The 22,252-nt window shown below is 45.8% G+C and overlaps 1 long non-coding RNA gene across 2 annotated transcripts; it reads right to left on the bottom strand.

Moving 5' to 3' along the window:
• Window positions 1-5,901: 5,901 nt before the first annotated feature.
• On the bottom strand, window positions 5,902-21,995 carry LOC135245873 (uncharacterized). Of its 2 annotated transcripts, XR_010327429.1 has the most exons (4): window positions 21,814-21,995; window positions 21,268-21,332; window positions 20,447-20,603; window positions 5,902-6,206 (listed from the first exon to the last, which is right to left on the bottom strand). It is a non-coding gene; the product is annotated as an uncharacterized LOC135245873 (long non-coding RNA). The 2 variants fall into 2 exon arrangements; XR_010327428.1 differs by lacking the exon at window positions 5,902-6,206 and having other exon boundaries at window positions 20,214-20,603; window positions 21,814-21,989.
• Window positions 21,996-22,252: the final 257 nt, after the last annotated feature.

A 22,252-nucleotide genomic window follows, 5' to 3' on the forward strand; every position in this document is an offset into this window, starting at 1 on the left:
TACAAGTTAAATACTGCCTTCATAGTACACCAATCGATCGATGGACAATGACCACCATCTTGTGGCCTCTAAGTGTAAGTACAATGGTGCCAAAAACAAATGATCACCATTCTAAATGGTTCAAATGACACAGATACCCAGTAAGCGCATGTGTGCTGAGTGCATTGGTCTTCTTTGATTGAGTTTGATTGTTTAATCTGTTTTTTCTCTTCAACCCACCCCCTCTACCCACAGTTGGTTTAGCGGAATGTCAAGGACTCACTGCACACAACAGCCAGAGGAATACACACCAAGGAGACTCGCTCTGCATTCATACAGTATCTTTCTAAGGGCCCCTGCTTGCCATTCAAACAGACAAAGGTTCTCCATGTTACCGCGAGAGCGCCCTGTGGGACAAATGCGCCGTTTCTCTCATTGTTTAAATGAATGCCCAGAATGCCTGTGGAACTCCTGACCTTTTCACCATCATACGTACAACCTCCGAAGACTCTGAAAAAGTGTACTTTCACTGGACTGTAACGTCTCCATTCAGCACCATTTTTTTTTCCTCCAATGCCTGATGTCTCCATTTAGCACAATGGCTTGTAAACACCTGATGTCTCTATTTAGCATAAAGTCTAAAGCCTTCTACAGCTTCTACAGCTAATGTCTTTTTGTAAGACAGGAGGAGGAGCATCAGCCAACAAACTCAATCCATTTATGTGGTCAGAGAGACCCAGGACTGATCTTGGGTTACCACAGCCATATTTGAAGTGGTCTTTCCATACATACTCCATTACATTACATTAGGGCATTTAGTGGACACTCATCCGCTCGGATATTTTAATCAATTAACTTTCCTTGTGAACTGAACACAACCAAAGGGCCGTCTCCTCACTAGGACATGCCAATCGGATCGGACTCTGCTGCACACAGGAAGTACAGAAGGGGGGCAGGAGAAGGGGGGCAACACTTTGAGTATGTCTGTGGCATTTAATTTGGAGATAATTTATAGCTCAATTGTCTCCCAGGCCCATAGATCTGTTCCTGAACAAGGTTATATGCTAATGAGAATGCTGGGTGTCCTGAAGGATAATTTTAGGCTTGGATCTTTTTTCTTATAAGATGGTGGAACGTGTTAAATCGCTTCTGTAGCTGTTCAGCTTTTATTCTATTTCCTGTGTGTTTTCTAAATAAAAAAATGCTATGTTGAATATGTTGACTTTAAAATATCTATTGAATGTTACTGAGCTCCTGAGCCTTCATTTCTTAATCAGCCCAGCTTCATCAACTAATTACTAATTATATTTTTCAGTAAAGGTGACAAAATGCTATGGGACTTTGCTTTGTGAATTGGGTTATATATATGACCCAACTGTGTGGTTTTCTAAACTCTGGAACATGATTAGAATACTCTTATCTAAATAATGGTCCCGCAACCTTCAAGAACTACTTCTATAACACTGTGCATAACTGAACCAATGGGCAGTTAACTTGAAAAACGCGGTATTCTCGGACACAAGAAGCACCGTAACACTAGCTGGACCTGAAATCTACACCCATTAAATTAATCTACTGACTCCCTCATCACAGCAATGCCATGGCTCCATGCTCTCTGCTTAAGTGGAAACCCTTTTAAAAAACACACCAGTGGCGTTGGGGCCTGCTGTAAAATTCAAATAAAGCAAAAGCACTTCGGCTCCCATTACTTACACCCCGCAGTTTGCGGGCGGCTCTCGTTTCACACAAATGTGATAAGAGAGTCCGCGTGACCTCTCAGGTCTGTATCGTAATAAAACAAGGAGGGCGATAAAAATGCCAGGGCAACAAACAGCAGAGATAGTGAGGTGGCTGGATATTTATGAGCCCTATTAAATTACATAAAAGCTTTTGAGGCTAATAAGAATGCCAGCCGAACGCAGAGGAATCCATCTACGTAAAAAACTAACGTCCAAGACCTTTTTTTTTCCCCGAAGACACGGTCCAACTTTTCCAAAAATATAACGACGGTGATAAAACAACAAAGACGAGAGTTATGGCCTCGCCCAGCTGAAGCAACAACTATGGATAACAACTGTTCACATCGTAGCCATTACTATGACAACGTACTTTCAAGAGAACTAGTTCTCAGGGTGACGATGCCCAAACGCATTTGTATTCCCAACCACCCTGAGGCAGGCCCGAGGTCAGCGGGCATCATCTACTGTCTGTTCCCTTGAGCTCTCAACTGCTGCGTTTCCAGTAGGCACTGGGAGTCCCAACACAACTGCATACTTCCCCATATGTAGCCTGTCAATTCATTCAAACCAAATAATTCATAAATACTTGTCAATTCACCTTTTTTTCCCCCCAAAGGTGATAAACAACTGTCAATAATGGTTGGCACTATTCTGCCACAACGCGTCGCGTCCGTCAGAAATTCCTTGGAAGGAAACGCGCTGTTTCTTAAAACCCGGCTGCAGCTGCTCGGTACGAATGCTCAGAGGAAGACAAAATAAATGGCACATTATCAAATATAATAACTCATTTCATTAATGGGCTTTTAAACAAGTTATTCATTGAATAATATTCTGTTCCAGATTTCACCAACCACCATGTCCCGCGAGTTTGATTCTGTAATGAAAGAGCGCACACACCCCTCGTTAATTAAACCAGAGGCACGCAAACGCCATTAAAAGGGTCTGAGACCATTCAAATTAATCAGTTAACCGCTGCATTATGAAGGAGCTGTGCTGGTAGAGCTGTGCATACAATCTACACACTAGATCTGCAGAAGTAAGGAGGAGGGGAAAAAAAAAAAAAAAAGTGTGGTAGCACACAGAAAATAAAGAGCATTGCCAAGTGTCCTTAAAATGTGACCTCACTGTAGACACTGTGGGGAGGTGCTCTTCATGAGCCAGTACAGTATATGCACACCACAAACACACACACACACACACACACACACACACACACACACACACACACCACACACACACACACACACACACACACACACACACTCACACACACACACACACACACACACACACACACACTACAACACACACACACACACACACACACACACACACACACACACACACACACACACACACACACACACACACACACACACACACACACACACACACACACACACACACACACACACACACACACACACGTATAAACAAACTGCTAAATGAAATCCTCAGAAGCAACACTTTTGTCAGTTTTAAGCTTCTGAAGGTCTGGCAACAGACCAAGTTTCATTCTTAGAAGAATTAATTTGCAATCATGTTTAAGCAGTTCAAGTCACTATCAATGTAATACAATAAGGCACAATCAACTGCTAAAGTTAAAATGAGAATGGTGTGAGACAAAAACTTTAGGTACTGTCTGCTGGAAATAAACACATTATAATATAATTTCCTGCAGCTATGGGAGAAAATGCACATAATTACACAGCCACTGTAAGTCATCAGTGACACATATTGCCTTATTGCCACTAGGCTGCGCCATTTCCCAGCAGAAGCAGCAGAGGACCATGCCAATGTCATGCCAGTGACTGATGCCTTCTATTTCAGCCTCACACATTACAGCATTCAATATTCTAAGAGAAACACGTATATACACATACGCATTTAACTGTAGTTTTTTGGGGAAAGGCCTGGTCATTACTTCACATGAACATTTAATACAAGGGACTAGGGGTTAAAAGTTCTCCTTTTTTTTTTTTTTTTTACAATGCAATGTTTTGAGAAAGAAACTAAAGACCTTTTTGCCACTACACTGCAGCTTCTCCACAAAGGCACGCCAAGGTCATCCAGTCACAAGCACGGAATGAAGCGGTGCCTGCAGCAGAGGGCGAGCAGCGATGCAGACGGACATTTTAATCTTAAATACATTTCAGTGGGACCAACTGTCAAGAATAATTTAATCAGACTCTAAACTCCTGTTGTTGGAAGATAAGAAAAAAAAACAAAACAAAACAAAAAAAAAAAACATTACCCTCGTTTTCACAAGGGACAGGTCCGCACTGCTAAAATAGAGTTTGGCCTTACAGTAGTCGGTTAACTCTTGAAGATTGTTCCTCTTAGTTTAAAACAGCGTTCCTCTATTTGATTCAGTCTGAGGAATATTCCACCCTGACCCATGTTGTTCTTAATGGCAGCTAATTAATTTAAAACCATAAGAGGACCCTCTGGTCCGCAGGCTCAGTACTTAAATTTCATTGTTCTCCCCTTTAAACGTGTGAAAGGCAATGTAACTGCCAAGGAGCAATGCTGATTCATTCCGTGGGCATTCAAATTGAGGCTAGCACACTGGATGACTACTGAATAGCAATCCTCTCCGGACACTGCCATGTAACTGAACATTTAGAGAAAAGACCTTGCACTGTATCTTACACCTCAGTTACAGGCTTTGGAATTCAAGGTGACTGTATCGCCAGGCAACAGCACACACCGCAGGCAGAACACGCACGCAACCACGACTGACCATGCTGAGGCGTTTAGCACTGCACAAAATGGCCACACTTTATCACTCCGGCTGTATCTCCGGCCTGTATCTCTGTATAACTAAAAAGATGACAGCGCACTGGGGCATGGGTTGCTACAGCTGCTAAGAGTTCAAACCTGATGAACTACTGCAAGCTCTGCCTTAAGTATATTACCCGCCTCCCACCCCATACCAGAGAAATGGGTAAAATGGCGCAATACTGTAATATTGATCTATTTAATGTTTGACAGTATTTAAATGTTACATTAGCTTACGATGTTGTATTGACAAACTACTTTCAATATTATTTGAATGGCATAGCATTGTTATGTTGGTCTAATGTGTGTTATTTGACAGATGCCAAACATAGAATTTTAATCTGTCCATGTATAGTAATACACACTTTTACTCACATACAGTGTCTCAACTCTTAAGCACAAAGAATCTTTTTTTTTTTCCCCTCTTCTCAAAGAAAACAAAGGGATCGCCTGCACGTCGGCTCACGTTCCAGACAAAGCCCGCGACTAATTACGGCAAAAATGTTCTGTCACCACGTCGGGCTTCAGGCAAGAATAAAAACCAGGGAAATCGAGCAGCCCTGTTTACACAAAATCACAGCAAAACCACACCATTATCCCTGCCTGTTTCGCGCACGCAGTCTGACAGACGCAGCTCCTCTGATATCTCCAGTACTAATAGGTGCCTTTACATTCCCTCTGGAGTTCATTTGTTATGACAAGTTGCCTTTCTTACTGGAACTGTTTAAAACAGCAATTAGACAGATTTGGGTTAAATGAAGATTCGCGTCTGGCGTGAGTTTTCATGAACGTGCGGCTGACGCGCTCGCAGCTCCCACCGCAAAAACCAACAGCAGCGGCAGCCGCAATTATCGCCCAGACAATGGCAGGACATCGCACGGCAAAGCCAGTGTGGCGGCGGGAAAGGATTCTGCTGATTTAGCCCTAGTAGATGAATGCATACGTACACAATGCGCTGCATTTGCACCTGTTCTTTTACGCTCTTTTCAGGCGGGCCAGGAAACGCGGTCTAAACTGGTGTGAAGCGGTTGGGAACGCGCAAGCGTCCGCCGCGGTATCGGTGCTGGAAACGACATTTGATCTTGTTTTTGCTCATTAGAAAGTGAAACACGCGCATTTGGTGCTCGGCCAAAGTGATCTGTCACCTGGCAACCGTCTTGTTGCTTGGAAACGACACCGCGTTCCCCCGTTTTTTCCTCGGGCTCGCGGCGGCGGCGTTTGAAATGGAAGCGGCGTTTAGCGCGCCGCGGTCCTGCGCAGGTGAAGTTCGCCGGTCCTCTGATCATCGTCTCATTAAACAAGTTAAACAGACCAAGGGGCAAACACAGAGGCTGTCTTTCATCCCCCCCACCGTGCCACTCTCCCCACCCCCAAACACCACCCCCCCACCCCCACACACACACAGAAATAAATACAGTCCCATACATCTGCTCATTATATCCCAGCAAAAGGGATCTTGTTCAGGTCATTAGCCGAGTGCGATGGGCCCATTGCTGCCATCACAGAGAAGTCTAGTAAGAACCTTCAGAGTCAGCCGTTATAAGCCCAGGCAGCCGTATCTCACTCTCCTCGCTAATCGCAGCCATGCTGAACGGCAGTGAGGCCGCGGTGACATTGAAGCAGGGAAAGATGGATATCGCGGGCAAGTTATGAATTCTGGAACCTTCCGGGGTGGGGAGTTATGGTACGTCTTTGTTTTCGCCGGCTCTGGAAGAAAGGCAATCAAGGTGAGGAAGCAGCGGAGCTGATAAAAATCTCCAATGACGTCCCGCGGCTCTTTATCCTCAACAGGAGCTGACTCATTACTCTAATCCAAACAGAGGTCACGCGCTCGAGTGGGGGAAGAGGACGACTGTGTGGGCGGGTGGATGGGCGGGCAGGGTTAGTATTGTCACTGTTGGTGAAGGAGGATTTCAGTGTCAACTGGAGTGTGCGCAAGTTCGGCCGCACAGCCCGAAGGTTTGAGTGCAAGAACGCCAAGGGCCGATGTTCACCTTGCATGTTGACATCATAATCACGTGACGCATTGATTCCGCCCCGTTTTGCCGCTCGTCTGACAGTGAATTCTGACAAGGCACTGAAGTGGAACGCGACGAGGTTTCCTGAAATATTCCGACGCTTAATTGCGAGTGGGCTGAATTAAGGATTCCTAACTGCAAAAAAAACAAAAAAAAAAAAACACACACAATGACAACGGTTGTCAGTGGTATGCCTGCCATGTCCTGTCTAATTTACTCAAAGCAGCGCTAGAGAGTGGGTGGCATTAACGTCACATCCAAGGAGCCATCCGTGCTGAAAAACGCTGTCAGACGCAGTAATACTTTTCAGATACGAACGCAACATCACGTCGCATTAAAAACCCCTGGCATGTTATGAATATTTCTGTACGCAACGCTCAAAGAGTAGGAAAATAAAGCCAGTAGAGTAAGAGAGAGGGGCCGATAGAGAGATGTACACAGAAGAGAGAGACAGAGAGAAAGAGTAAGACATACGGGTGGGGGTCAGCACATTGGTTCTGCAGTCAGGTTTGACTCCACAGTATCTGACATGGAGATCGTTGCTGGGTAACTTCTATTATATTCAAAGTTAAGACAAGTGTGAGCCAAACAATATTGTTTGACTGGCCCTAGTGCTCAAAATGTGAGCAGCTGCTCGTTGCCTGAGCACATAATGAGGGTGTAACCCAGTTGGATAGCTTCGCAACCACAGATCAATTCCAGCAATTTGCCACGCTTAGGGTAGGGGATGATTTCCCCCCCCCCCCGGGGGCATAAGAGGTAAAAATGTAAAAAAAGAAAGAGAGAGGAAGGCGGTGAGATGGCGGACTTAATCACATTATTCCCGGCGTTGGGACCGTTTCCCGCCAACTCCCACCTCCCGCCGTCTCGTGCCAGGGCTGCGCAGCGCCGGATAAAGACTTCCTCTGAAGTTTGTCGCCGAGGCGCGACCGCGACCCGTTTCAGAACACCGGCCCCCACCGTCCCGTCCCGTCCCGTCCACGCCCCCCCCGTTTTTAATGGCCTGCTATTTTTAGGCAGCCGCTCGGGCTGGAAAGGCCCGAGACTTGATTTGCTTATCAATCAGGCGCAGACGGCGAGCGAGATTTGCTAACGCGCTCGAATCTCATTTCATACACATCACAGGGCCGCTCTCACACAGGCCGCCGTCCCGCCAGACTCTCCCCCACCCCCCATCGCTAATTATTATTTCGGTTGTTATTATTACGCCTTTCGGCGGCCGCTGTTTCAGGAAGCGGCTCGCAGGGGCCGAACCCTTCAGCCTCCCCCCGCCAGTGAGGAGGTTAGCGGAGCGTACCGCACGCGCCAAACCTTTCAGAGAACTACACGGGGGACAGATGAGTGTAAACTCAGGAACAAAAATAAAAATACATCAAACTTCAGCATTCAGTAATCACGGTTATTGATCACTAAACGGGGGTGGAGTTTTACAGATCAGGCCATAGATAAAAGAATCAACAACTTCCTTTAAAAGACAAGTGGTGCAGGTCCTTCACCACGGGTCTGGTGCCATTGCCACAAGACGACGCCACAGACCTATTAAAAAAAATTACAACCAAAGGATGGACACATGGTTCCTATGGTAACGTGTGTGGAGTGAGTACGATCAGCTTTTTGGCATGAGGCGCAAGGTTGAAAGAATGTTACGGACTGCCAACAACTGCACACTCACAGAAAAGACAATTTACATGAAGCTCTCGTCTTTTGCTTTTATCAGTTAGGGTTATTTCGAAGACATTCGTTTTAAAACCGGTACTTCCTAAGGCTTCTGCAAATAGTGCCTGTGAAGCTTAAAACGGAGGGTGTGCAATCCTGCTTTAGCCCAGGCTTTGCAGAAACCCGCTGAAACCCAATGGCAGGCTCATCATTGAGGTGATACCTGGGGTCAAAGGTCGCCTCGCATCTCTGACACCCATCAAAACGTCAGGAGCGGCGACGAGATTGAGCCGGGAGAGAGCGCCCTGCGAATTGAGATGTCACGGCTCAATGCGAAGAGCAGGGACGAGGATAACAGACTACACTGCTGGGTCCAAGGATGGCTCTGCACTGCTCTGCACTGCCAGCAGTGGAGGAACACTGGCAAGCTGGTATTATCATTAATGAAATGAATTGAGATTTAAAGCAAAAAAGAAATGACATCCTTCCACATGATGCACAGATAAATCAACCCCTCCTTACCCCTCAGCCCCCCCAAGTTCCCTCTAACCCACTCCCACGCCGCCGAAAAAAACTGTAATATTGCTTTCATTACTAAAATTAGCACCATTTTATTTAGACAGTTCCAGTTAAATAACCATTTTAGACTGACAAGCATATGATTGATTGTTTCCAATGATTCACCCCCTCCAACTCTAATTCCACACAAGCAATGCACATACGCTGAGAATACCACTGAAGAACGGAAGATCGACCCAACGGCTCATCCACCACAGCTCCCGTTATCCATCTTTCATAAGGGACTGAAATGAACTTGGCTCAGATAAATCACGGGGGCAAGGGCGGCCCCGTTTGTCCTCATGATAACAATCAGAGCTAAAAATAGGCGCGGAAGCCGACCCTCGCCCCTCGGTAAGGAACTCTGATTAACTACTTCATTAATCTCGTCCTTCACCACCGTCCAGGACGACCGCGGCGTTCTCCCCTTTCGCGGGGACACAGCCGCCCATCAGACGCTCTCAACAAAGCAATTTGAGCCGTCATAATAAAAAGAATAATTGCCAATTGACCTTGGAGTGAGTAAGACTGAGAGAAAAATAAACAAACAAGCACCGTATTCCTGTGGAACAGCGGAAAAACAGCCACCCTGCATGCCAACGAGAACCGGGATAAATCAACAGCAATCTTAAAAAAAAAAAAACACGATTAAAACGCAGAATCTGAAGCTTCTCTGCCAAAGGGAAACACACATTAGGACTATACAGTAGGACTGCTACCTGTAAGAGCTGGAGTACCTGAGAATGTGAAATGGAAGTGCTGGCGTGGAACTGGTCCCCGTTCTCTCACACTGCACAGGTGAGAATGTGTTACCATGCAGACGGGCCTGATCTACGACAGGTGAGAATGTGTTACCATGCAGACGGGCCTGATCTACGACAGGTGCCACTGATTTGGCTCATCAGGCCTTCCAATGTGTTCTACATACCCATACATGACCACCCCTCAATCCTCAACCCCTGAATCACAAGTGGAACTCTTACAGGACAGCATCTGTACTTGAGGACAAGTCAGCAGAGATGAGCTGAGCGGTTGGCTGGTTTCGGACAGTGAAATGGGCATATTCACCACTGCACTTATTCACAAAACAATTTTGGTCTTATTACAGAGTGTGTTAAAAGGCAGTACAAGTAGAAAACGACACCAGAGAGAAAACACCAGAGAGAAAATGTACTTTACCCTGAATGAGGCTGCTGGCATGGTTCCATTTCACCAGTGTGCGCGCGCATGTCCGCGTCTGTGTGTGTATGCATGTGTATGTGCGTGTACATGCGTGCATGTGTGGTGCATGTGTGTGCGCGTGTGCATGTCAGCATGCCTGCATGTGTGGTGCACGTGTGTGTGCGCGTGTGCATGTCAGCATGCCTGCATGTGCGTGTGTGTGTGCGTGTGCATGTCAGCATGCCTGCATGTGCATGTGTGTGTGCGTGTGCATGTCAGCATGCCTGCATGTGCATGTGTGTGTGTGTGTGCGTTTGTGTGTGTGACCCACCAGAGGGCCGCTGAGGTGAGTGTGTGGGGGTGACACATCTACTGTACTTGAGAGTGAAACAGATAAATGGAGGTAATTACACTGCAGGAAATGAGCGATGTACTGAGATAACATAAGGACAGGAGAGAGAGAGAGAAATAGAGACCATCAAGACAAGACGTGATATTGCTTTTTATAAACAGCTTCTGGGCCATTGCATAGAATAACTGCAAGGGATAAACCCACTAAAACCAGATACATTTGACGGGACAGGCCAGAGTAGGAAGGTGGGCATTTAACATCAGCTCCAGTAAGCACCTTCGTTAGACACACTGTAACAAAAGCTGGAGGAAACCAGTGAGCTCAAGGTGAAATTCCTCCATCTGAATTGTGAATTATTTCCCACGTTAAGCAGAGCTCCTCTGGTACATTTGTTTAAAATCAAGCCCTTTCCTCTTCTCACTACCTCTTTTCCATATTGCACGCCTCACCCAAACCATGCTTAAGTTTACAATTTATGCTAAGCACCTGAAGGCCATCCAGTGGAGTTTATGGAACACTTCCATATTTAATTGTGAAATACCCCAAAAATGTTTCTCTCCCTCTTGAAACCCTAGTATTGCACTTGAAATGAACCTTGAAATGAGAGTAGCGCACACAAGAATGGTCTTAATAATGTAAGCATTCAGACGTACTGTAGAGCCCCACGTAGGAAACCGAAGGCGACTACAATTATGCGAAATAACACTAGACTAGCTTTTAATAGCTTTGACTGGCTTCTGTTGTCATGGAAACAAACTCCAATAATCTGTCTTGACTTTCAGCTACGTGAACTAAACCATTCATTTAATAATTGTGTGTGCGTGTGTGGGGGGGGGGGGGGTTACTAACCGCTCACACATTCAGGTGTAATTAAACCCAATGCAACCGCTCACACAACTGACACACTGAGGTGTAACGGAACCTCAAATTTAGTCAAACAGTTCCCCACCACTTTAGTCTTGATCATCTGCTTCCTCTGGAACTATTTCCAACCTTTAAAGCAATCAACAGCAGTGCGAACACCGTACGCTAGGCTATTAAAACGCTTAACAGAACATACAACTCGGTGCTGGTCTTAAAGGGTTAAACATTTTCTCTCTCGTTCTGACCTCTTGCCCCCCCACAGCCAGCATGGATGTCATGGCCATGTGTGGGCGCTTCTTACAGGTCAGCCACTTGGCCTGCTCCACAGCGGACAACAGCGCTACTGCTCTGCGTGAGAATCGGCCGAGTGCCTGAACCTTTCCTTCTCTCTCTCTCTCTCTCTCTTTCTCTCTCTTTCACCCCCTCCCCATCTCCCTCCGTCCCTCCCATCTGTTGGCCTGTTCTATATCTGACAACACAATGCCGAACAGGGCCACCGCTCCCCGCTGTATCTGACCAACTGGAAGAAGCCAAACCACCCGAGACAAATGAATAAAACTCATCCTGAGCAATACACTTAAAACACAAGTTTACGAATGCTGTGTGAATTGAGACTAAAGACAAAACGGGTACAGCCTTCCACTGGCACGTGTTTTTGAGGTCCAACAGTCCTACATAAATGAGAGGTGAACCATATAAAAGTTAATGAACGTGCGTTAGAGATGAGAATGTAGTGCACTGCAGTCCTGGCTTAAGAGAGAGGAATCTGTTTAAATTTGAGTGAGGGGTTTGCGTCTGTCTGTCAGGTAATACGCTGCCATTGAGAGCAATGATAGCACAGAACCAACACACTCTCTCACTGATTTATTAGATAAAACATCAACTGTTAAGACATCGCTGTAAACACCATTTCCATTCCCGTTTGTCAAACTGTTTTGCATCTGCAAGGCCAGAAGGAAGCATCCGGAAACGTTTTTTTATGCTAATTTACAGTAGCTTCCATCCCGATGCGTGTTTTCTTTTTATGGATGAGTACATGCGCCTCCTTAAGGCTGTTGGCTATTCTGAGCACGTGTCTGATGTTTATCTGTGTGTGATCAACACCCTCGTATGAATACCCCACGCGTTCCACCTCACGCTTCGGCTTTGAACGTTAATGCACAGGGAGGGAGAGGGGATACCAACAAAATCAGATGGGAGAAATGCCTCTGTGTGAAAGAAAGGATTCACACAAGGGGGGGGGGAAAAGGGTGACCTTTGACCTTTCTGCACAATGCTCACTTTCCTACTGTAGTGGAACCAGTAAGTCATAGACTCAAAGACGGGGGGGGGGGGATGGTAGGATATTTTTCGACTCCTGTGTTCAGACATTGTTTTGCTATTTTCTCAAGTGTGATATTCAATAAGCCACAGCAGAGTGTGAACCCAACCCCGGGCACAGACTGAACCTGTGACTTCGCTGGCAACAGGGGGAGAAAGCATTCCCCACAAACAGCCAAACCCAACCGCGTTCAACACCGTTTGTTATGTTAAGAAATTCCTCCACTGCGCCAACACAGGGCTGTAGATTCCCTCAGCCAGCGTTGCTAATAAACCCCAATAAGCTTATGGACTCTCTTCAGTAAGAGCCGGGGGATGGCATGGCATACATAACTCAAAGAGCAGAGACATGTGAAAACAAATGCATGTGCCAACCGGAGCAGAATGTGCGCGACACACAAGAGAACCTTCCGGGAAAAAACCCCAGACTGCAGTTTTATGAGTGCAATGAAAAAGTCTCTAAACAACAGCAAGGGCTATGCCCACACTAGGAATGACAGCACCTGGCAAGGGTATCCAAGGCCATTAAAGCACTAACACGCTGCAATGTGCCAAACTAAAATTGAGTTGTGCCCAAACTAGGGCACAACATTCAATATGAATGTTAAGGGGGGGAAAAAAAACAACCATCAAAGTGGCTGGTAATGGGGACCAAATTACTCATATTATGACTATTATTATGGGAGAACCAATCATAAATCTTACCACCCACCCCCTCCTCCTCTCCCACACACACACACGCACGCACACACTCATTTCAAACGTAATGGTTGGGTCCATTACTGTCCCCCCACTGTTTGCATCAGCTTTGTGCCCTTGTCACTGCCAGTAACAGGCGTCTCTGCCCTGATTCTGGCTACCGGTTTAAATTAAATTAAGCCGCCTGGTATTGCTGGGATATTGCACACATGTGCTTTGTCAATATCAATGTGCAACTAAAAAAATAATAAGAACAACACATCTGGCCACATCTTATTCATCTTATTCATCTAAAAAATATTCAGCCACCTGGACTCCAAGGCCCACTTTGTCTCCTTTACAAGTGAGATGGATTGACTTCTTCACACCGTCCCACCCGCACGTTTCCCCCTTCAGCATGTGAGTGACGAGCACAGTGATCCTCAGTGCCACACTTACGGGTCCAGGACCCCTCAGGCCAAAGCGATTAGCATAGTTACTGCTCTAGCCCCGGGTCACATGCTGAATAATTGCACTGGCCTCGGGACGGGTGCGTCTCGCCCCCCCCCATTTCCACCCTGCGCCCCTCACGCGGTCTCTCCCCGAACCCCTCGAGGTTAATTCTGAGACACTTTTGAGGTCTAAAAAAAAAAAAGTAAACTAATTATTGCACATCAACTCAAACCCAAGCCTGCCTAGCCCCCTCCCCCAGAAGCCTGATATTTCATAACCGACACTTCTGTTGTGATCAACGCGCAGCAACTGCAAAAATCAAGCATATGGGACTGCGGCGGCGAGCAGACCATGTCACCTGCTCGGTACAGGAGCACTAATGATTTTTACTGGAACTCGCACTCGCTGCTGAAGGAACGGATACTACGCACCGACATGAGGACACAAGATGGGGGCAGGTTTCCCCACGGTGGAGGTAAGGGAGGCGTTCTCCACACGCTCCCTCGCTATTTATAAAAAAAAGGACATGTGAAACATAATGAATTAACTCCAAGCCAGCAAACGACACGGCAGATGGCATCTTCCTGAAGCATGACTACTCCATATGGCGAGCCGTATTAAAATATCCCATTAGGTTGGCAGTCAAAAAGCAAGTGGGGGTGGGGGGGGGCCCTGTGGTCCCAGAAATGCAGAGCCCAACACTGACCCTGGAGCACTGACCGAAAAAACATGTATAGAACAAAACACGCTCACCAAATGCAATCCCCCCCGCACCCAACCAAGCATAATTCCTAACATAAGTCTCGATATGCTCATCCACACCCAACCCCCCGTTCCCATCAGCACTTTCCCCCCACCCCCAGGAGATGAGTGAGACTGCTCAAAATGGGGGCAGGTATTTTGAAAGGGCCCAGAGACCCAACACAACATGTTTTCATAATTCTACTACAAATGGAGGGAGCCAACACAGAGCAAGGCCTTCGGCAGGCACAGGCCTGACGACAGGGCTCTTATTGTTCAGTGGTGGATACCTAGAGATGGGTGTGAGCCCACTTTACTCCCCAGTCTGTAGGAAACAACCCGTCCAATAAAACCAGCCTGATATTTACATGCAAAGAATATTGCCTACAAAATGGGTGCCTGCAGGGCTGCGACTAATTAAATGCTATTTAGGTATAGAGGTTCATAAATATTAAATGGCGGCTAACTGGCGATGTTATGAAGAAGCAGCCAAAACAGTCACGCATAAGTAACACCAGAGCGCATACATGTGTACGTGATGTAACCGCGCAGGCTAGCTCGCACTGGCGCTGTGTCACACGTGAGCCAGGCGCTAACCCTCACGTCAGGCCTTCGGCCCGGGGTTAAACAGGGTTAAAGAGCGCCCATGAATATCATCGTAAAGGGCGGGCGAATGAAACATGGGAAGCTTGTATACAATGCAGAAGCCCAATAATTACAGCGCGCAAAAAAAAAAAAAAAAAAACACTGCAAAGTAGCTATATAGTGTCTTCCTCTCATCAGATTACATCTTCAGCACAAAACGGGGAAAGGACATTGAATGATACGGATGATTTGGACGGTGCGTGTAAAAAACGCACAGAATATGAATGATAAACTACTTGAGGGTGTTTGGCCTTTCCTTCTCACTTGATTGATTTGTCCTGGTGAAAATCAGAGCATCACATACATCATCTGACAGACACACTACCCATTTATGCCCATACCCCCACCCCCCAAAGAAAGCTCTAAATCCACTGACTACACCCATACATCAGTGACCACACTCACCAACCACACCCAGACATCCGCAGTAACACCCACAGACCAGTGACCACACACAAGTTGCATACGAGTAGTAGTAGGCAGCTAAGCTTTTATGGCCTTTATCTTATGAGGTGCCTGGATGAGTGGGAGGCAAGCTAAAGGGTATGCATTACAACCCCCTCCCCAATGTGACCGACTTGCCTTAGCGCAGTGGACAGTCATACTGCCGTCCTGTACCCACGTTTCCAGAAAAACATGCACGTTCACGATCGCTTTAAAGCAGGTGGTCCATCACCGTTGTCCCACATACAACAGCGGCTACAGTGACTTAAAAAATTCAAGAACTGGGCTGTACGACTGATGGTCACATTTCTCATTCAAGGTTTTCTGATATCTTTTAAAAAAAAAAAAAAAATCCTTTGCCATTCATTTTTTATACGCTTAAGAGCTAAAAGGAATCCGGCCAACAACTTTTTTTATTCATTTATAGGACGCTGGTAGCTTGGATCGTCACACGCTGTTTAAATTTAGCAGCACGCGCTGGGTAACTGCAGGAGCGCAAAATGCATCAATGTGCACCGTCATGGCAGCCTGCCTTCAGCACCTCCTCCTAAGGAGGGCGGAGCCACTGGAACACTCCCAGTGAGTGACAGGTTAAAGTCACCTCCTTTATCACAGGGCAACATTGCAGAGAAGTGAAACAGTTAATACCTGGGTGCAGTAAACATTTTACCAGCCCCGTAATTCAGGAGGGAAGACCAGTTCACCGTGTCCACGTCGCCGTAGTTACCCCTCTGTCATTGTGACAGATGCTGCATACAGCAAGTCGCGTGTACATACCGTGGAGGCTCTGCTTGAGAATTCTGCCGGAAAAGATGAGCAAGAGTCCACAGACTAAAGAGCCTGACAGCCAGCGAGCCGGACTACTGCCCCCCCCCCCCACCGTCTCCACGAAAACGGGGCACCCGAGTATTGGTCTCCAGGCATCAGCGGAATTCAGGAATCTCCAAGCTTACGGAATAAAAAAAGTGGAATTTGCTATTTGTAAATATGTACTGTACAGCAGTGTGCATAGCATCTTTTACTCAGTGACTACATGCTCCTGAAAATCCCCTTTGCAGTGGTGATTACCATGGAAACAAACAAGCTGAAGGCAAGGAGACAACACTGGCAAGGGGCCAGCCACTTTAGATGTGTGCCATTCCATAATAAGAAATGATAGGAGGTTAACACAGGAGCGTAGGTGCTGAGCGACTCTTTGTTTTGGGCCCTGGTGTCTTTTACCCCTGAGGGGGAAACTAAGAACAATTCAAAAATAAAAGCACAATAACATGGCCTCATCCTGAACATGAAAAAAAATACACACAGAATAAGTATCACCGCCCCCCCCCAGGGAGCTAGGCGCGCGCATGCGCGCGCGCGCACACACACACACAATCACACACATGCATAGGGATTACTGTGGAGTGGATACACACAAATAAACACACATCCCTGAATTGCACACACAAGCACACACATACAAACAGAAGCATGCATGCATGCACCCACACACACCCACCAAACATTTCATTAGCATTTGTGGCTCCGTTGATTACCAAGTGGAGGGCCCGGTTGTGGCTAATCAGTTAGCATGTTTCCCCTCCCCCCCCCCCCCCCTCATGCGGACGCCTTTCTGCACATGAGCAATGCATTATTCATCACGGCCCTTTCATTATTTAGCGCTTTGCAAATTTGCCATGGCTCTGGTGAAGACGGCGTACCGTCGAACAGCGCTGGCGCCCCCAGAGTTCCCTCCTTTCCCCACCCAGATAATGCCCCCCACCCCCCAAGCTTTTTACATTCAGCAATTACACAACTGTCTGTCCCTTGCTTCAGGCACTCCCAATTCCAGGCCACAATCCACACGCATGTTAACCCTTTAAGGGGTACAAGATCACCTAATGTGAACAGAACGTTCTTAACCGTTCTAATGCTGATGTAACAATCACTACGGGCAATTCTAAGCGCTGGAGTTCTAGAACACTCATTCATTGAACCGACACTTGAATGGGTTAAACTTCTCAAAAAATAAATAAATAAATAAAATTTAAAATCCAAGACCGGACTCTGCCTCAGGCTGCAGGTGTCGAGACGGACAGCGCAATGGAAAACGGGGAGCGCTGACGTTCCAACTCAACCAACACTTTACAGCAAGCAGTCAACCTGAACTCTGATGGTGCACCAGCCTCGCTGAGCGTGCGCCGTGAATCTACCCGACATGTTGGATTTCGGGTCAAGCCAAACTGAAACGCACAGCAGTGGCTCACTGCCAGGGATTCAAACCTGCAGCCTTCATGGTTACATGCCAGTCTCGTTATTGACTATGCCACACTTCCACATCCCCCCCCCCCCGTCTTGGAGGAGTGTTCAGGATTTACACCCCCGAGCTGCTGGACACGGTTTAGCGGTTTAGCGCTTCCCAATCTCAGGTGTCAAATCCAGTCAGAACGCTTGAGCTGAAATTTCAGGGCGTATATCTATAAAACAAGCCGCAAGCAATACCAGATACTCCCTTTACCTGAGACCTTCAAATGTAGTCACATTCAAACAGAGACTACAGATGTACACAAATTCCTTAGTCGTAGCCATGACAACCAAGCCTTAATCCCCATACCAAGGGCTCTCACTTGGATCCCTGGAAAAAGCCTATAATGTCACGACAGCTTTCTCCTGAAACGTGCATCTTCCTCTACATTTAGAGATTCATGAAAAACATTCCCAAACAGAGATTAAAAATCACAAATGAAACCTGTCAGGGGAGGGCACTTGCCTGGTTTTCTACCTTATGTGAAATAGTCCTTACCCAAGAGCCCAAAGAAATATCTGCACAAATTAAGTATTAATTAAGCTATGTATGTATGAATATTTTAAGACCTACTGCACTGCATGCAAATAGAAATTTCACTCTTACAGATGATGCGATGCATAAATAAAGTATTATTTTGAGTGTAATGTTAAGTTGACAAAATACATAATTGATCACACAGATCATTCTTTTACTTCCTGAGTTTCACAATTTCCTCAGGGAAAATGGTGATGAAAACATATCAATTACAGCGAGAGTTCAATGTAATATATATATATATATATATAGCGCCAATTGTGCCCTTGTATATACCCTGTTCCCACCCACACTTGCAGGAAGAACCAGCAAGCAGACTTCACACACACCCTAGCTCTCACACATTCATAGAGGATGCCACAACATGGAAATGGAATGGGGAAAAAAATCTATTTTTACAGTATCAGTATTTACGGTTTGTTTTTGCATTTATCCTAATGCAATCTTACTGTCGGTTGCCAAGTTGCTATTTCATGTCGTTGCCCAGTTTTGACGCACAAGTACACGAGGCGAAGCACAGCTTTACATTTCAAAAAAATTAATCCCAACCGCCAATTCAGATTATTCGCATTGAGATTTCTGTTTAGAGAAAACAAGTCCCCTTAATGGGAGATTGAGCTTTGTAATTCCCAATGATTTCACAAATAACTGCATTTTCAGAAAATGTAGTCATGATTTCATTCTAAGACAAACCAGTGTGTCTTTTTCAAAGTGAGTCCAAAAAGAATGCCTTGGTAGAGGAGAATAAGTACAATGTTCTCGGGAGGTTTTTTTAAAACTACATTACATGATTAGTGGTTTAACTGTACTGTAAGGGAAGGCAGGAGGCTTAATACTGTATACTTTCCATATGAAGTATGGAAAAGATAAAAACAGTAATACTGCACTCGATTGTGAATACCAGGGTCTTCGAACGTTAGTCCTGGAGAGCTGCAGTGCGATTTCCTTTCAATCCAAGGCCATTTCAGTCCTTGGAAACAATGTGTGCAGATTCTTTAGCCAGTGAATTACATCAATGACTCACTGACGATGAAACAAACCAAAACCAATAGACGCTCCTGGTGTTCATGAATACAATCTGTGTGTTTTCTGCAGTGTGAAAAAACAAGCAAGTCCATCCTACAGCAAGCCCCGTGGCTCCAGTGCACTTAATTACAGAAGGGCTAATAAAACTGATAAGGCTAATGACTCTGAAGTTTGATTCCTGTACTGCATTCAGAAAGCTGCCGGCTTGCCCTTGGTGAAATCCTGGTGCTAAGCCAGTGATCGATAGGTCAGCCGGAAAGAAGCGCATTAAAATGTCAAATTTCAGAAAGGGCTCAGGAAATTAATAGCCTTGAAAGGTATACATTGTGATGGACCATCAAATCATTTTCACACCAACTGGCCCAAGGAAATTCATAGAAACTCGTTGATCTTCAACGAAGCCTGAAGTTGTAACTTGCCAAAACTACCGTATGTCTGTGGGCGGATGAATGCATGTGCCAAACATGGGGCCATGTAGAGGCATGCAAGCACTTTGCTAAGCCACGCTTGTATATGAAACCTACAGGTTTACAGAGTAAAACAGAATGGACCATTGACCAAACTTGGATTTCGCAACTACCAATACCACCCGCTATTCAGGGAACCAGTAAAAATCACCCCAAGTCAAGAACACGTCAGATTTAAAGACCTGGGGCCGTATGTATCAAACATCTTAATAATTACACTTGCTAAGAGAGAAGAACCAATCTGCTTTTGGGAAACGTGTTCTATTGATGGGTCAACAGAAGTTTTCAATAAAGTTAAACACACCCTCATTATGAAAGCTCCCTTGTTGTCTAATGTTAGTCTAAGCAAAATGGATGTGAAAAGAAAGCCGAATAGGACTGTGGAAGAAACGTTGATGTTGGTAGAGGAGGTGGAGGCAAAGAAGGAAATAATTAAGGGAAAATTTAGCCCCACACTTACAAGTCAACACAAAAAAGAAGTTTGGAAGCAGATCGCAGATAGTCGGGGGGTATTTCTGTGTTTACGTGTATGTGGTGTGTCCATGCGCATTCTTGAGTCTTGTGCTTGCAGGTGCACGTGCATCTGAGCGCGCGTGTGTGTGTGTAAATGCACGTCCTTACATGTGCGCGCACACGCTCGGGTTTCAAAGCACATTACACAGCCCTTCTCTTCACTCACTGCAGCACATTACACAGCCCTTCTCTTCACTCCCTGCAGCACGTTATCTAGGTTTTTTTTTTACTTGGAGTGGCCCTCTTCGGCAGGACGGACCCGTCTCCGGGACGAGGCTCACGCGGGTGGACAGGCGGTAGCAGCAGCCGCGGGGGACGAGGGCCGGGCGTCCCGCATCAGCCAGGAGGCGGCCCCGCCTCCAGGGCACAGCGCTTCCTGCTCCTGTCCTGGGACGGGGAGACAAAACAGCAGCTGCATTAATTATTCACTCCAGTGGCAGAGCTGGAGCCTGCTCCTATAATTACCACCGTACACCCCCTCCCCCACATCCCAACATTTCCAAGGGGTTTTTTGATGACTGTTGAATGCATCGGCGTTCAAAAAACCTCGAAGAAACGGACTGGCAGCAATCCAACGGGTAATTACTGGCAGCAAAAACGGATTCTGGAGAATTAAATCGACAACTTTCAGTGCCCTCAAGAAGACGGATTTCCAAGGCCCAGCGGTGGTTATTGTGCCACCCTACATTAATTACCCAAGCTCCCCCGTAGTCTAATTTCTCATGTGCTGGGGAGGACTGCTAAATGAACTTGGTTAACGTGATTTATAGCTTCTTTTTCCAATGACAGAATATGCTACATTGTTTTTGTTTAAAGTCAAGGGAAGCACTTTGTACCTTCAAAAGACTGAGGAATAACGAAATGCATATGACAGAAGATACACACATGCATACATCCATGCATTTTTGTACATTAAGACATTGGAGGAAATAATTGTGATTTGTTGTTTCTTCTAAATTATAAGCAGGGTTAAAAAGTGTTCCCCATCACAGTCGGAAACTCGATATGAACTCTGTTGAGAGATTTATAAAACAATAAATCCTGTACTTACATTCAGCAGGTAGGCTTGGTCAGTAGACGACTTGCATCAGGGTCCCCCAAAGACAACTACGAAACCTACCAATGTTTGCCTTGTTATTTACAAACACATACCTTTACACTTCGGAAAATGGGTTCGCTTCGCACCCTTCACAAAATCTAAATATTTTAATTATCCAGCTAAATGCATCAACTTGAAGACGGTAACATTGTTTCAGTCTCGGCAACAAAAAAAAAGACCTGCATCAGCGCACCTGTTCCCAATTAACCATGAAAATGGAGGACTTTCAACTTTTTAACACGGAGTTAACAGGGAGGCGCTTACGGCATGCATGTTAACGACAGAAATGCTCGTTTGATGCATATTTCGACTTTTTCCATGTAATAAAGTTTGCACATGCATTGATTTAATATGTATACAAAATCTACTTGGCGATAGTTAATTGCGAAAAAACGGTAATATCCTCAAAATAGTTTCGGCATGACAAACATTTAAGACGAGAAAAACCGCGTCCTTGTTACCTGCTTTTCGGTTGTAAGAATTCAAACTGAAGCTTACCTGAGACGAAGTGCTTTGTTGCGACGGTGGCATCTTCAATTTCTCCGTCGTAAACTTTGAATATTAGTTTAACTGAGACGTGTATGGTTTTTGCTACAACAAAACAAAAGCGGTTATCTTCCAAATTGCTTAACTATTTGCTTCACGCGCTGGAAACTCACCTGCGTCTGGGGTGGATTTGATTGCCAGGGAGGTGGGCCGTCTTCCTAATTAACTAAAGCTTAACACCTGTGCACGCAAAGTGAAAGCGCAAATTCCGTATGCTGTGGGTAGAGCGTTCTTTTTTACTGAAGAGTTAAAATATTTGAAATTCAAAGTAAATTCACATTCTTTGTCCACATCAGTCAAGCCTGACCACACCTTCTTCTTGTATCTAAACTTGTACACACTACCCCACCTCCTTGTCCAATATTTCATCCATCACCATTACATGAACACA

Source organism: Anguilla rostrata, chromosome 19 (genome assembly GCF_018555375.3).
Source record: "Anguilla rostrata isolate EN2019 chromosome 19, ASM1855537v3, whole genome shotgun sequence".
Taxonomy (NCBI): domain Eukaryota; kingdom Metazoa; phylum Chordata; class Actinopteri; order Anguilliformes; family Anguillidae; genus Anguilla; species Anguilla rostrata.